Source organism: Arachis stenosperma, chromosome 4, assembly GCF_014773155.1.
Source record: "Arachis stenosperma cultivar V10309 chromosome 4, arast.V10309.gnm1.PFL2, whole genome shotgun sequence".
In the NCBI taxonomy this organism is placed as follows: Eukaryota; Viridiplantae; Streptophyta; class Magnoliopsida; order Fabales; family Fabaceae; genus Arachis; species Arachis stenosperma.
The window spans coordinates 101963117-101977642 of NC_080380.1; the positions used below are offsets into that span (position 1 = coordinate 101963117).

Sequence of the window (14526 nt, forward strand, 5' to 3'; positions counted from 1 at the left end):
TGATGGTGGCGCTTTCTTCTTGAAGAAATAATGATGTCCTTGAGCTCTTCTATGTCTCTTCCTTGCCTTTGTTGCTCCTCCCTCATTGCTCTTTGATTTTCTCTAATTTCATGGAGATCGATGGAGTGTTCTTGATGTTCCACCCTTAATTGATCCATATTGTAACTCAAGTCTTCTAGAGAAGTGTTGAGTTATTCCCGATAGTTGTTGGAAGGAAAGTGCATCCCTTAAGGCATCTCCGGGATTCCTTGGTGATGAGCTTCCTCATGCGTCTCTTGGGATCCATGAGTGGGCTCTCTTGTTTGCTCCATCCTCTTCTTAGTGATGGGCTTGTCCTCTTCAATGAGGATGTCTCCTTCTATGATAACTCCAGCTGAGTAGCATAGATGGCAAATAAGATGAGGAAAAGCTAGCCTTGCCAAGGTAGAGGGCTTTTCGGCTATTTTGTAGAATTCAAGGGAGATGACTTCATAAACTTCTACTTCCTCTCCAATCATGATGCTATGGATCATGATGGCCCGATCCACAGTAACTTCGGATCGATTGCTAGTGGGGATGATGGAGCTTTGGATGAACTCCAACCATCCTCTAGCCACAGGCTTGAGGTCCAGTCTTCTTAATTGAACCGGCTTACCTTTGGAGTCTCTTTTCCATTGAGCTCCTTCAACACATATGTCCATAAGGACTTGGTCCAACCTTTGATCAAAGTTGACCCTTCTTGTGTAGGGGCGTGCATCTCCTTGCATCATGGGCAAGTTAAACGCCAACCTTACATTTTCCGGACTGAAATCTAAGTATTTCCCCCGAACCATTGTAAGATAATTCTTTGGATTCGGGTTCACACTTTGATTATGGTTCCTAGTGATCCATGCATTGGCATAGAACTCTTAAACCATTAAGATTCTGACTTGTTGAATGGGGTTGGTCAGAACTTCCCAATTTCTTCTTTGGATCTCATATCGGATCTCCGGATACTCATTTTTCTTGAGTTTGAAAGGGACCTCAGGGATCACCATCTTCTTGGCCCCAACATCATAGAAGTGGTCTTGATGGGCTTTAGAGATGAATCTCTCCATCTCCCATGACTCGGAGGTGGAAGCTTTTGTCTTCCCTTTTCCTTTTCTAGAGGTTTCTCCGGCCTTAGGTGCCATAGGTGGTTATGGAAAAACCAAAAAAGCTATGCTTTTACCACACCAAACTTAGAATATTGCTCACCCTCGAGCAAGAGAAGAAAGAATAGATGAAGAAGAAGAAAATATGGAGGAGAGGGAGAGAGGGTTGTATTTCGGCCAAGGAGGAGAAGAGAGGGTTGTGTTGTGTGAAAATGAAGAAGAATGGAGGGGTTTATATAGTGGAGGGAGAGGGAGTAGGTTCGGCTATTTAGGGTGGGTTTGGGTGGGAAAGAGATTTTGAATTTTGAAGGTAGGTGGGGTTTATGGGGAAGAGTGGAAGGATGTGAGTGGTGAAGAGGTGATGGAGAAAAGAGATTGAGGTGATTGGTGAAGGGTTTTGAGGAAGAGTGTTATTGGATTGTGTGAAGAGGAGAGAAGGTGAGTTGAGATAGGTGGGGATCCTGTAGGGTCCACAGATCCTGAGATGATCCTGTGGGGTCCACAGATCCTGAGGTGTCAAGGATTTACATCCCTGCACCAATGAGGCGTGTAAAATGCCCTTTTCATGCAATCCTGGCGTTCAACGCCAGATTGATGCTTGTTTCTGGCGTTGAACGCCAACTTCATGCTTGTTTTGGGCGTTCAACGCCCATTTGCAGCATGTTTCTGGCGTTAAACGCCAGTTCCATGCTTGTTTCTAGCGTTTAGCGCCAGCTCTCCTCAGGGTGTTTTCCTGGCATTTAAATGCCAGGATGTTGCTTATTTCTGGCGTTCAACGCCAGATCCATGCTCTGTTCTGGCGTTGAACGCCAGCCAGATGCTCCTTACTGGCGTTTAAATGCCAGTAAGCCCTTTCTCCAGAGTATGCTTTTTCTTCTGCTGTTTTTGATCCTGTTTTTAATTTTAATATTTATTTTGTGACTCCACATGATCATGAACCTAATAAAACATAAAAGAACAATAAAAGAAAAATAAAATAAGATAAATAAAAATTGGGTTGCCTCCTAATAAGCGCTCATTTAATGTTACTAGCTTGACAGTGGGCTCTCATGGAGCCTCAAAGGTGATCAGCTCAATGTTGTAGACTCCCAACACCAAACTTAGAGTTTGAATGTGGGGATTCAACACCCAACTTAGAGTTTGGCTGTGGCCTCCCAACACCAAACTTAAAGTTTGATTGTGGGGGCTCTGTTTGACTCTGTACTGAGAGAAGCTTTTCATGCTTCCTCTCCATTGTTAAAGAAGAACACCCTTGGGTCTTAAACACAAGGTAGTTCTCATTCAATTGAAGGACTAATTCTCCTCTGTTAACATCTATCACAGCTCCTACTATGGCTAGGAAAGGTCTTTCAAGGATGATGCATTCATTCTCCTCCTTCCTAGTGTCTAAGATTATGAAATCAGCAAGGATGTAAAGGCCTTCAACCTTTACCAACACGTCCTCTACCAATCCATAAGCTTGTCTTACTGACTTGTCTGCCATTTGCAATGAGAATATGGCAGGCTGTACCTCAATGATCCCCAGCTTCTCCATTACAGAGAGTGGCATAAGATTTATGCCTGATCCTAGGTCACACAGAACCTTTTCAAAGGTCATGGTGCCTATGGTAGAGGGTATTAAGAATTTATCAGGATCTTATTTCTTTTGAGGTAAAGTTTGCTGAACCCATGTATCTAGTTCACCAATGAGCAAGGGAGGTTCACCTTCCCGAGTCTCATTACCAAACAACTTGGCATTCAGCTTCATGATAGCTCCTAGATATTGAGCAACTTGCTCTCCAGTTACATTTTCATCCTCTTCAAAGGAAGAATAGTTTTCAGAGCTCATGAATGGCAGAAGGAGGTTTAATGGAATCTCTATGGTCTCTATATGACCTTCAGATTCCTTTAAGTCCTCAATAAGGAACTCCTTCTTGCTTGAGAGACGTCCCCTGAGGTCTTCCTCATTGGGATTCACGTCCTCTCCTTCCTCTCTAAGTTCGGCCATGTTGATTATGTCAATGGCCTTGCACTCATTTTTTGGATTCTCTTCAGTATTGCTTGGGAGAGTACTAGGAGGAGTTTCAGTGACTTTCTTACTCAGCTGGCTCACTTGTGCCTCCAAATTTCTGATGGAGGACCTTGTTTCACTCATGAAGCTTAAAGTGGCCTTAGACAGATCAGAGACTATATTTGCTAAGTTAGAGGTGCTCTGCTCAGAATTCTCTATCTGTTGCTGAGAAGATGATGGAAAAGGCTTGCTATTGCTAAACCTGTTTCTTCCACCATTATTAAAGCCTTGTTGAGGCTTTTGTTGATCCTTCTATGAGAAATTTGGATGATTTCTCCATGAGGGGTTATAGGTGTTGCCAAAGGCTTCCCCCATGTAATTTACCACTGCCATTGCAGGATTTTCAGGATCATAAGCGTCTTCTTCAGAAGATGCCTCTTTAGTGCTGTTGGATGCATTTTGCCATCTATTTAGACTTTGAGAAATCATGTTGACTTGCTGAGTCAATATTTTGTTCTGAGCCAATATGGCATTCAGAGCATCAATTTCAAGAACTCCCTTCCTCTGAGGCATCCCATTATTCACGGAATTCCTCTCAGAAGTGTACATGAATTGGTTATTTGCAACCATTTCAATATCTTCCTGAGCTTCTACAGGTGTTTTCTTTAGGTGAATGGATCCACCTGCAGAATGGTCCAGTGACATCTTAGAGAACTCAGACAGACCATAATAGAATATATCAAACATGGTCCACTCTAAAAACATGTCAAAAGGACACTTTTTGGTCATCTGCTTGTATCTTTCCCAAGCTTCATAGAGGGATTCACCATCTTTTTGCTTGAAGGTCTGAACATCCACTCTAAGCTTGCTCAGCTTTTGAGGAGAAAAGAATTTAACCAAGAAGGTCGTGACCAGCTTATCCCAAGAGTCCAGGCTATCCTAAGGTTGTGAGTCTAACCATGTTCTAGCTCTGTCTCTTACAGCAAAAGGGAAAAGCATGAGCCTGTAGACTTCAGGATCTACTCCATTAGTCTTAACAGTCTCAAAGATCTGTAAGAACTCAGTTAAAAACTAGTAGGGATCTTCTGATGGAAGTCCATGAAACTTGCAGTTTTGTTGCATTAGAGCAACTAGTTGAGGTTTCAGCTCAAAATTGTTTGCTCCAATGGCAGGAATTGAGATGATTCTTCCATCAAACTTGGAAGTAGGTATAGTATAATCACCAAGCATCCTCCTTGCATTATTGCTGTTGGGTTCGGCTGCCATATCCTTTTCTTGTTCGAAAATTTCAGTAAGGTTGTCTCTGGATTGTTGTAATTTAGCTTCTCTTAGTTTCCTCTTCAGAGTCCTTTCAGGTTCAGGATCAGCTTCAACAAGAATGTCTTTTTCCTTGTTCCTGCTCATATGAGAAAGAAGAGAACAGAAAAGGAAGAGGAATCCTCTATGCCACAGTATAGAGATTCCTTTATGTTAGTAGAAGAAAAAAGGAATAGAAGTAGGAGAAGAGTTAAGAATCCAAACACAAGGGTGAAGATAGGTTCAGATTCTTGAGATGAAGAGAAGTGTTAGTAAATAAATAAATAAATAGAAGAAGATGAGAGGGGGAGAATTCGAAAATTAATTTTTGAAAAAGGGTTGGTGATTTTCGAAAATTAAAGGAAAAATTAAAATTAAAATTAAAATTTAAAACAATTAGTTAGTTAAAAGAATTTTGAAAAAGAGGGAGGTAATTTACGAAAATTAGAGAGCTAAAATTAGTTAGGTGGTTTTGAAAAAGATAAAAAATAAACAAAAGTTAATTGGTTAGTTGAAAAAAATTTGAAAATCAAGTTTGAAAAGATAAGAAGATAAGAAGTTAGAAAAGATTTTGAAATTGATTTTTTTGAAAAAGATATATTTTTTTAAAAAAAATATTTTAAAAAGATATGATTGAAAAGATATTTTGAAAAAGAATTGATTTTTAAAATTAAAATTTGATTACTTGACTAACAAGAAACTAAAAGATATGATTCTAGAATTTAAAGATTGAACCTTTCTTAACAAGAAAGTAACAAACTTCAAATTTTTGAATCAATCACATTACTTGTTAGTTAAGTTTCGAAAATTTGAAATAAAATTAAGAAAAAGATTTTGAAAAATGTTTTCAAATTTTCGAAAACCATAAAAAAAATGAAAAAGATTTATTTTTTGAAAAAGTTTTTGAAAAGATAAGATTTTTAAAATTGAATATTTGACTTGACTTATGAGAAATAACTAATTTTAAAAATTTTTTGACTAAGTCAACTCAAATTTTCAAAATTTTGGGAGAAAAAGGAAAAGATATTTTTTTTTTCAAAATTTTTTAATGATGAGTGAGAAAAACACAATTATGACCCAAAACATGAAAATTTTGGATCAAAACACATGATGCATGCAAGAACACTATGAATGTCAAGATGAACACCAAGAATACTTTGAAGATCATGATGAACATTAAGAACATACTTTTGAAAAATTTTTGATGCAAAGAAAACATGCAAGACACCAAACTTAGAAATCTTTAATGCTTAGACACTATGAATGCAAAAATGCATATGAAAAACAACAAAAAATACAAAAAGAAAATTTAAAGATCAAACAAGAAGACTTACCAAGAACAACTTGAAGATCATGAAGAACACTATGAATGCATGAATTTTCGAAAAATGCAAGAATAAGATGAATATGCAATTGACACCAAACTTAAAACATGACACTAGACTCAAACAAGAAACACAAAATATTTTTGGTTTTTATGATTTTATTAATTTTTTGTATTTTATTTTTTTTTCGAAAACATATAGGAAAAAGGAACTAATGAATTCAAAGTCCTCGATCAAAATTCCAGGAATCATACCAGGTTAGTCTTAAAAACTATGAAGGATTTTTCGAAAACTATGAAGGATTTTTCAAAAATAGAGGGAGAAAATTTTTTGAAAGATTTTTGAAAAATTTTTTGAAAATAAATGAAAAGAAAATTACCTAATCTGAGCAACAAGATGAACCGTCAGTTGTCCAAACTCGAACAATCCCCGGCAACGGTGCCAAAAACTTGGTGCACGAAATTGTGATCTCTAATAATGGCATTCAACTTGGTATGCATATTTATAACTCAGCACTTTCTTCACAACCTCGCACAACTAACCAGCAAGTGCACTGGGTCGTCCAAGTAATAAACCTTACGTGAGTAAGGGTCGATCCCACGGAGATTGTTGGTATGAAGCAAGCTATGGTCATCTTGAAATTCTCAGTTAGGCGGATAATATATGGTTATGGAGTTTTCGAATAATAATAATAAAATAAACAGAAAATAAAGATAGAAATAATTATGTAAATCATTGATGGAAATTTCAGATAGGCGTATGAAGATGCTGTGTTCCTTCTGAATCTCTGCTTTCCTACTACCTTCATCCAATCCTTCTTACTCCTTTCCATGGCAAGCTGTATGTAGGGCATCACCGTTGTCAATGGCTACATCCCATCCTCTCAGTGAAAAAGGTCCAAATGCTCTGCCACAGCACGGCTAATCATCTATCGGTTCTCGATCATGCCAGAATAGAATCCATTGATTCTTTTGCGTTTGTCATCACGCCCAACAATCGCGAGTTTGAAGCTCGTCACAGTCATTCAAACCCTGAATCCTACTCGGAATACCACAGACAAGGTTTAGACTTTCCGGATTCTCATGAATGCCGCCATCAATTCTAGCTTATACCATGAAGATTCTGATTAGGGAATCTAAGAGATATGCGTTCGGTCTGAGGTAGAACGGAAGTGGTTGTCAGTCACGCGTTCATAGGTGAGAATGATAATGAGTGTCACGGATCATCACATTTGTCATGGTGAAGTGCAACGAATATCTTAGAACAGGAATAAAGTGAATTGAATAGAAAATAGTAGTAATTGCATTAAAACTCGAGGTACAGTAGAGCTCCACACCCTTAATCTATGGTGTGTAGAAACTCCACCGTTGAAAATACATAAGTGATGGTCCAGGCATGGCTGAATGGCCAGCCCCCAAAATGTGATATGAATTCAAAAATAGGGAGAAGGACCAAAGATGTGGTCAAAAGACCGAATGGTCAAAGACGACTAATACAATAGTAAATTGTCCTATTTATACTAGACTAGCTACTAGAGTTTACAGAAGTAAGTAATTGATGCAGAAATCTACTTCCGGGGCCTACTTGGTGTGTGCTTGGGCTGAGCTTGAGCTTTACATGTGCAGAGGCTTCTTTTGGAGTTGAACGCCAAGTTGTAACGTGTTTCTGGCGTTCAACTCTGGTTCGTGACGTGTTTCTGGCATTTGACTCTAGAATGCAGCATGGAACTGGCGTTGAGCACCAGTTTATGTCGTCTAATCTCGAATAAAGTATGAACTATTATAAATTGCTGGAAAGCTCTGGATGTTTACTTTCCAACGTCGTTAAGAGCGCACCATTTAGAGTGCGATTGCTCCAGAAAAGTCATTTCGAGTGCAGGGAGGTCAGGATCCAACAGCATCAGCAGTCCTTTGTTAGCCTTTTATCAGAGTTTTGCTCAGGTCCCTCAATTTCAGCCAGAAAATACCTGAAATTACAGAAAAACACACAAACTCATAGTAAAGTCCAGAAATGTGAATTTAGCATAAAAACTAATGAAAACATCCCTAAAAGTAGCTAGATCCTACTAAAAATTACCTAAAAACAATGTCAAAAAGCGTATAAATTATCCGCTCATCAGTTCTCCATTAAGGGACCTCCTATTGATCAGTGGGCGTCCATTGAAGTCTTCCTCAATGGAAATCATGCCCTCCTCCTTCTCTATAGGTTCGGCCATTTTGGTCATGTTAATGGCCTTGCACTCTCTCTTTGGATTTTCCTCTATATTGCTTGGGAGAGTACTAGGAGGAGTTTCAATAACTCTTTTACTTAGCTGACCCACTTCTACCTCCAAATTTCTGATGGAGCATCTTATTTCATTCATGAAACTTAGAGTGGCCTTAGACAGATCAGAGACTTTGTTTGCTAAGCTAGAGAGGCTCTACTCAGAATTCTCTGTCTGTTACTGAGAAGATGATGGAAAAGGTTTGCTATTGCCAAACTTATTTTTCCCACCATTATTGTTGTTGAAGCCTTGTTGAGGCTTCTGTTGATCCTTCCATGAAAAATTTGGGTGATTCCTCCATGAAGAATAATAGGTGTTTCCATAGGGTTCTCTCATGTAATTCACCTCTTCCATTGCAGAATTCTCAGGGTCATTAGCTTCTCCTGCAGAGGAGGCTTCTTTAGAACTGCTGGATGCAGTTTGTAATCCAGTCAGATTCTGAGAAATCATATTGACTTGCTGAGTCAATATTTTGTTCTGAGCCAATATGGCGTTCAGAGTGTCAATCTCAAGAACTCCTTTCTTCTGAGTCACCCCATTATTCACAGGATTTCGTTCAGAAGTGTACATGAATTGGTTATTTGCAACCATCTCAACGAGTTTCTGGGCTTCTGCAGGCATCTTCAGATAAAAGGATCCACCAACAGAATGGTTCAATGACATCTTAGATAACTCAGACAGACCATCATAGAAGATACATATGATGCTCCATTCTGGAAGCATGTCAGCAGGACACTTTTTGGTTAATTGCTTGTATCTCTCCCAAGCTTCATAGAGGGACTCACCTTCTTTCTGTTGGAAGGTTTGAATGTCCACTCTAAGCTTGCTCAGCTTTTGAGGAGGAAAGAATTTGGTCAGAAATGCATTGATCAGCTTGTCCCAAGAGTTCAGGCTTTCTCTAGGTTGTGAATCCAACCATGTTCTAGCTCTGTCTCTTACAGCAAAAGGGAAAAGCTTAAGCCTGTAGACCTCGGGATCAACCCCATTGGTATTTACAGTATCACAGATTTATAGGAATTCAGCTAAAAACTGATGAGGATCTTCTTATGAAAGTCCATAAAACTTGCAGTTCTGCTGCATTAGAGAAACTAACTAAGGCTTAAGCTCAAAGTTGTTTGCTCCAATGGCAAGAATTGAGATGCTTCTTCCATAGAAGTTGGAAGTTAGTGCAGCATAGTCACCAAGCATCTTCCTAGCATTGTTGGGTTCGGCTGCCATATCTCATTCTTTTTCGAAAATTTCTGTAAGGTCCTCTTCAGAGTGTTGTGCTCTAGCTTCTCTTAGCTTCTTCTTCAGAGTCATTTTAGGTTTAGGATCAGCTTCAACAAGAATGTTTTTATCCCTGTTTCTGCTCATAAGAAAAAGAAGAGAACAGGAAATAATAGGGATCCTCTTTGTCAAGATATAGAGATTCCTTTATGTGAGTAGAAGAGAAGAAGAATAAGAATAAGGAAAGAAAGAGAAAAATTCGAACACAGAGAGGAGGAGAGGGTTCAAATTTTTGATGAGTGGAGAAGGAATGTGATGACAAGTCATCATATACCCATTTTTCAAGCTAATTTCACTTGTTTTGTTAGCATTTATACACTTTCTTGCATCCTAAGTAAGTGATTTGGAGTGAAAATGCATAACTTCTCTAAATCAAGCAACCACCATGAAATTAATGTTAAATCATGAGGTTTAAGCTAATTTTAATTGAATTTTAATTGATTTATAAGCCTCTTGAATTTAGTGATACTTGGAGTGGTTGTTTTGGTTTATTATAGGTGAAGAAAAGAAAAGAAAAGGAAAAGCGTGGCCTAAGAAGTGTAGCCCAAGGAAAGGAAAGTGTGGTCAAAGCAAGAGGAAGTGTGCCGCATGCAAAGGGGGAGGCAAACATTGCCCTCCACAAGGGCACACTGCCCTCTAGGAGGGCAACATAAGAGAACCAAGCAAGGAAGGCAACTCTACCCTGCCCACTACAAGGGCAGAGCACAAAAGTGTGCCTTGGAACCAAGAAGAAGAGAACCTTGCCCTGCCCTCCACAAGGGCAGTATCGGGCTCACCAAGGAAGAAAATCAAAGGAAAAATGTCACCCATGCATGCCACAAGAATCGAACACGGAACAAGGAAGAAGCAAGGAACTAAGGTTGAGTGCCATGCCAAGAAACCAAGGAAATTAATTGAGCGTGTGTTCCAGCCGTGTTTCGAACACAGGACATCAAAGTGGAAACACTGCCCTGCCCTCCGCGAGGGCAGGGCAGCATTTTGTTGGTGCATGGATCTGGCGTACCAAGAGACATTTCTGGCGCACCAAATCCCTCTCCTGGCAGCACCAGCGCGCATCACAGCTCAATCCTGGCAACACCATATTATTCTGCCCTGCCCTCCGCGAGGGCAGGGCAGCATCCCACGCACCAAGGCAAATTCTGGCGCACCAATTCTTGATCCTGGCAGCACCAATAGCGCACCAATGCAATTTCTGGCGCACCAACTTTTCCTGCCCTGCCCTTGGCGCGGGCAGGGCAGCATTCTGCGCATCAGCCAGCACCAAGCCGCACCAATCTTCCGCACCAAGCACCAATTTTCTGCCCTGCCCTCCACAAGGGCAGGGCAGCCTCCTGGGAGCAACTTTTCATGGGCCGAAAATTCAAATTAAAACCCCATTTTAATTCATTTCTTCACCAATTCAAAAGCCCATCCAAATCCAAAAATCCAAGAATAGAAAGTGTATAAATAGGAGTTAGTTTGATGTAATTAGGACCCTTTTGGACCTTTAACTTTTACTTTCACTTTTGAACTTTTACCTTTCACTTACCTTTTGCTTTGCTTTTGAACTTGGCATTTTCTTAGAGTTTTTTCGGCAATTTCTCTTGGTGTCTTCACTGAGATTTCAGAGAATTGGGGAGGAGAATTGACCTCTCTTCTTCCTCGTTCTTGCTTGAGTCTTTTTAATTTTCTTGTTTTGAGTTTTGGGTGTGAATAGTTGAGGAAATTCTGTCTCAACCTCCATTCAAAATCTCTTTAATCCCTTTTCTGCACAATTCAATTCAATTTCAATTTCCTTTACTGCTTCTTCTTCAATTTCTTGTCAATTGCTTTGTGAACTTGGATCTGGGAAGGCAATTGAGATCTAGGCTTTGCTACCTAGTCTCTGGGGACCTGAGATCCCAATTTACTTTTGGTTCTTCTGTGAACCTCTGCTGCATTTTATTTCCTTTCTGTTTGAATTCTCATTGCTTCTAATTCAATTTCTGTTCTCTTAATTGTTGCAATTCACATTCTCTTGTTTAGATTCTGCAATCCCAGTCCTCAAATCCCTTATACATTCAAGCAATTTACATTTCTTGCCATTTAAGTTACTGCAATTTACATTTCTTGCACTTTAAGTTTCAGTCATTTAATTTCCTGTTCTTTAAGATTCTGCAAAATTTACTTTCCTGTTCTTTAATTTACTGCACTTATCCCTTCCCCTTTTACAATTACTGTCATTTACTTCCTGTTAAACACAAATCACTCAACCAAAACTTGATTCGCTTGACTAAATCACCCACTAAACTAAAATTGCTCAATCCTTCAATCCCTGTGGGATCGACCTCACTCATGTGAGTTATTATTACTTGATGCAACCCGGTACACTTGCCGGTGAGTTTTGTGTTGGATCGTTTTCCACACATCAAGTTTTTGGCGCCGTTGCCGGGGATTGAAATAGATTGACAATGATTAAGTGAAGTGGAGGTCTAGATTAAGCACTTTTTCTTTTCTGTTATTCTAATTCCTACTAACACACTAACTGTTTGAATTTTTGCTTAAACTAACTAAAACCTCATTCTAGCAATAGATTGAAGTTTTATTGATTTTCTGGATCTGTGTGTTTATTGCTGTGTTCTTGTATGTCAGGTACAGGAAGATCTACCTCTGTCCTCTCTGAAATTGACCAAAGAACTCTTCGAAGAATAAGAAGAGCTGAAAGAGGTAAGAACGTTATTGGAGAGGAAGAATCTGAGGAGGAATTCCAAGAAATGGAAGGAGATACCTCAAATCCCAATCAACCAGAAGAAGGAGCCAATAATAACCAACATCAACGAAGAGTCTTGGCTTCATACACATTTGCAAATGCTAGACACTGTGGGAGTAGCATTCTTCCCCCCAATGTCAATGCAAACAATTTTGAACTAAAGCCACAACTCATCACTCTGGTTCAAAACAATTGTTCTTTCGAAGGAGGGCCTTTGGAGGATCCAAATCAACATTTGTCTACCTTCTTGAGAATCTGTGACACAGTAAAAACCAATGGTGTACCTCCTGATAGTTACAAGTTGCTGCTCTTTCCATTCTCTCTCAGAGATAAAGCCACTCAATGGCTAGAGACCTTTCCAAAAGAAAGCATCAACACTTGGGATGACTTGGTGAGCAAGTTTCTTGCCAAATTTTATCCCCCTCAGAGAATCCTAAGGTTGAAGACTGAGGTTCAAACGTTCACTCAATTGGAGGCTGAGAACTTATATGAAGCATGGGAAAGATATAAGGCTCTATTGAGGAAATGTCCACCAGAGATGTTCACTGAGTGGGACAAGTTGCAGAACTTCTATGAAGGACTCACTCTCAAAGCTCAAGAAGCACTTGATCATTCAGCTGGAGGCTTTTTGCAACTCATGAAAACCACAGAGGAAGCTCAAAACCTCATTGATATGGTGGCCAACAACCAATATTTCTTTGCTCATCAAAGACAACGCCAACCATCACAAAGAAGAGGAGTAATGGAGTTAAAAGGAGTGGACTCAATTTTAGCTCAAAACAAGATGATGCAACAGCAGATTCAACAACAGTTTGAGCAAATGGCCAAAAGAATTGATGGCTTGCAAGTGGCAGCAGTGAGCACCACAAGCCAACCACCAACTACTTGGGTGCAAAGTGAAGAAACTCAAGAGGAGCAACAGCAAGAGCAAGTCCAATACATGCACAACCAAAATCCTGGAACAAATGAAGTCTATGGGGATACTTACAATCCATCTTGGAAGAACCATCCCAACCTCAGATGGGGAGACAACCATAATCAAAACCAACAATCATGGCAAAGAAACACAAGTCAGAACAATTGGAAAAACACAAACCACAACCCCCAGCCAAACACTAATCAAAACTCATACAGAAAACCACAAAACAACTACCCCAATTCTAACCATCACCTACCCAATAACCACCCAACTAACCAAAACACTTATCATCATCCATCAACACCCCAAAATCAACCCATCTCACAAGACTCACAGAGGATCACTAATCTAGAGTTGCTCATGGAAAAACTGATGAAGAACCAAGAATTGACAACAAAAAACCAAGAAGCTTCCATGAAGAACTTGGAAAGGCAAATTGGGCAAATCTCCAAGCAGATTTCTGTTGAGAAACCATCAAGCTCACTACCTAGTGACACCATTCCCAACCCAAAGGAAGAATACAAGGTCGTGCAACTAAGAAGTGGAAAAGTGTTAGTGGATGGCAACCAAGGAGCAACCAAGCATAATGACACTGAGCCAACAAAGAATGATGAATCCATCAACAAGGACATAACAACCAAGAATGTCCCAGGAGAACTCACAGAAGAAAACAAACAACCACAGAATTTGAAGAAAGGAAAGCAAATCATGGAAGAACCAATTCCAAAACAGCATCAAGTGGAGAAGAGCTCAACACCACCACTGCCTTATCCACAGAGATTTCACAAAGAGACAAAGGATCAGCATTTTCACAAATTTCTTGAGACTTTCAAGAAGCTGGAAATCAACATACCTCTAGCTGAAGCATTGGAGCAAATGCCTTTGTATGCCAAGTTCTTAAAAGAGCTCATCAACAAGAAGAGAAGTTGGAATGAGAAGGAGACTGTAATGCTTTGTGAGGAGTGCAGTGCACTCATCAAAAAGGGACTCCCTCCCAAGCTTGAAGATCCTGGAGGTTTCTTCCTACCCTGCACTATTGGAAACCTATTCATCAAAAAGGGGATGTGTGACTTAGGAGCAAGCATAAATCTAATCCCATCTTCTTTAGTGAAAAAGCTTGGCATAGAAGAGGTGAAACCAATACAGATATCCTTGGAATTGGTAGATCAATCATTAGTATATCCTAAGGGGCTGATCGAGAACCTTTTAGTTAAGGTTGACAAGTTCATATATCCAGCAGATTTTGTGGTATTGGATTCTTCAGAAAATGGAAATGACTCCATAATACTTGGTCGACCATTTTTGGCCACTACTAGAGCCATTGTGGATATAGAGCAGAGAGAGCTAACCCTCAGGATGCATGAGGAGAGCATCATCTTGAAAGTCTTTCCAGAATTACAAAGGGATGAAGAAACAAGCAAAACAAGTGGTGATCTCCTTCCAAAGCAATCAACTGACAAAGCAGTAGAACAGAAAAACAAGCAGATGCAAGAAGAAGAAGGAATTCAAAAGGAAGCAGGGGTGATAAACAAAAAGGAAGATATCACAGCTCAAGTCATTGTCAAAGGAAGCATACCAACAAGGAAGAAAAAGAAGAAAAACAAGAAAAAGGCCTACAAGGGGT

The 14526-nt window shown here is 39.7% G+C and overlaps 2 non-coding genes across 2 annotated transcripts; both read left to right on the forward strand.

Moving 5' to 3' along the window:
• The first annotated feature begins 3865 nt into the window (after positions 1-3865).
• Positions 3866-3969, forward strand: LOC130978210 (small nucleolar RNA R71). Its single transcript, XR_009085866.1, has one exon. It is a non-coding gene; the product is annotated as a small nucleolar RNA R71 (small nucleolar RNA).
• Positions 3970-8703: 4734 nt separating this feature from the next.
• LOC130977638 (small nucleolar RNA R71) lies at positions 8704-8811 on the forward strand. The gene has a single exon (XR_009085323.1). It is a non-coding gene; the product is annotated as a small nucleolar RNA R71 (small nucleolar RNA).
• Positions 8812-14526: the final 5715 nt, after the last annotated feature.